Source organism: Heterodontus francisci, unplaced genomic scaffold (assembly GCF_036365525.1).
Source record: "Heterodontus francisci isolate sHetFra1 unplaced genomic scaffold, sHetFra1.hap1 HAP1_SCAFFOLD_174, whole genome shotgun sequence".
Classification (NCBI taxonomy): Eukaryota; Metazoa; Chordata; class Chondrichthyes; order Heterodontiformes; family Heterodontidae; genus Heterodontus; species Heterodontus francisci.
The window spans coordinates 2,893,349-2,895,985 of record NW_027141730.1 but is presented as its reverse complement, the minus strand read 5'-3'; positions in this window follow the sequence as shown (position 1 = coordinate 2,895,985).

The following is a 2,637-nucleotide window of genomic DNA, read 5'->3' as shown; positions in this document are numbered from 1 at the left end:
GAGGCGTCAGCCTGATGAAGCTACAGCCCAGGACTACTTTCGTGCCAAACAGCAGAAGCAGCAGGGCTAAGTGATCCCACAACCAACGGATCAGATCTACACCCTGCCACATCCAATGATGAATGGTGGTGGACAATTAAACAACCAACAGGAGGAGGTGGCTCCACAAATATCCCCAACCTCAATGATGGGGGAGCCCAGCACAACAGTGCAAAAGACAAGGATGGAGAATTTGCGACAATCTTCAACCAGAAGTGCCGGGTTGATGATCCATCTCGGCCTCCTTCTCAAGTCCCCAGCATCACAGATGCCAGTCTTCAGCTAATTCGATTCACTCAACGTGATATCAAGAAACGACTGAAGGCACTGGATACAGCAAAGGCTACGGGCCCTGACAATATTCCAGCAATAGTACTGAAGACCTGTGCTCCAGAACTTGCCGCGCCCCTAGCCAAGCTGTTCCAGTACAGGTACAATACTGGCATCTACCCGGCAATGTGGAAAATTGCCCAGGTATGTCCTGTACACAAAAAGCAGGACAATTCCAACCCAGCCAATTACTGCCTCATCAGTCTACTCTCAATCATCAGTATAGTGATGGAAGATGTCATCGACGGGGCACTTGCTTTGCAATAACCTGTTCAGTGACGCTCAGTTGGGTTCCGCCAGGGCCATTCAGCTCCTGACCTCATTACAGCCTTGGTTCGAACAAGGACAAAAGAGCTGAACTCAAGAGGTGAGGTGAGAGTGTCTGCCCTTGACATCAAGGTAGCATTTGACTGAGTATGGAATCAAGGAGCCAGAGCAAAACTGGAGTCAATGGGAATCAAGAGGAAAACTCTCCACTGGTTGGAATCGTACCTAGCACAAAGGAAAATGGTTGTGATTGTTGGAGGTCAATCATCTCAGCTCCAGGACATCACTGCTGGAGTTCCTCAGGGTACTATCCTCGGCCCAACCTTCTTCACTCCTTCATCAGTGACCTTCCTTCAGTCATCAGGTCAGAAGTGGGGATGTTCACTGATGATTGCAAAATTTAGCACCATTCGCGACTCCTCAGATACTGAAGAGGTCCATGTAGAAATGCAGCAAGACCTGGACAATATCCAGGCTTGGGCTGATAAGTGGCAAGTAACATTCTCGCCACACAAGTGCCAGGCAATGACCATCTCGAACAAGAGAGAATCTAACTATCTCCCATTGACATTCAACGGCATTAGGATCGCTGAATCCCCCACTATCAACTTCCTAGGGGTTCCCATTGACCAGAAACTGAACTGGAGTAGCCTTATAAATAGTGTGACTACATGAGCTGGTCAGAGGGTAGGAAGCATGCGGTGAGTAACTCACCTCCTGACTCCCCAAGCCTGTCCACCATTTACAAGGCACAAGTCTGGAGTGTGATGGAATACTATCCACTTGCCCGGATGGGTGCAGCTCCAACAACATTCAAGAAGCTCGACACCATCCAGGACAAAGCAACACGCTTGATTGGCACCCCGTCCACAACATTCACTCCCTTCACCACTGACGTACAGTGGCAGCAGTGTGTACCATCTACAAGATGCACTGCAACAATGCACCAAGGCTACTCAGGCAGCACCTTCCAAACCTACATCCTCTACTGCCTAGAAGGAGAAGGACAGCAGATGCATGGGAACACCACCACCTGAAAGTTCTCCTCCAAGCTATACATCATCCTGACTTGGAACTATATCGCCAGTCCTTCACTGTCGCTGGGTAAAAATCCTGGAACTCCCTTCCTAATAGCACTGTGGGTGTACCTACCCCACATGGACTGCAGTGGTTCAAGAAGGAAGCTCACCACCACCTTCTCATGGGCAATTAGGGATGGACTATAAATGATGGCCTGGCTGGCGACGTCCACATCCCATGAAACAAATAATTAAATACAATAACAGCTCATCTCAATTCCTAGTATTTCTAAATTCCACCAGTCCAACATAAGCTGAACAATTATTGCATGTTGTGATTGACGGTCTGGTCTGTAAACTGCACTGTATCACAGATTGCTGACATTTGCTAACTGGAAGTGAGAACTGCAAAATCGGGACAGTAGTTCACATAGTCTGTCAGTGTGAAAGAATCGGGCAATGTGAGGTAATAGAATTTGTCTGTAAATGTTACACTCATATTGCTTTATAATTTTATATTGAAAATAAAAGTAATCATTTCGTGAAAATAGTGACATGTTGTCCAAACTTTGGTAGCCAGTTGTTTTCGTCTTGCACTCAGCAGGGCAATCCGCAAGAATACCAATTTAAGGGAAAACAACAACTTTCTTCTGTATGAGAAGAGAGTGCTGATTGGTTGGCAAGTGAACTCTGATTGGTCGAGGCATTGCCATTCAGAATGCACCAGTTTATGGTAACTGACAGATAACTGCCCAGCTTTGTTTGAAATTTAAACCAGGCAGCTTGACTCTGATTGGTCAAGGCATTGCCCTGTGGAATGAGCCAGTGAATGACTGTCACTTATTTTGTTTAGCTGAAACAGGCACAACATGTGTGCATGTTCTTTCTGTCTGCAAAGAACAGGGCCCTGTGTATTAATATATGTAGCGTACAGTACACACCAATGCACCACACTGCGAGCCCTACTGACAGTCTTAAATCA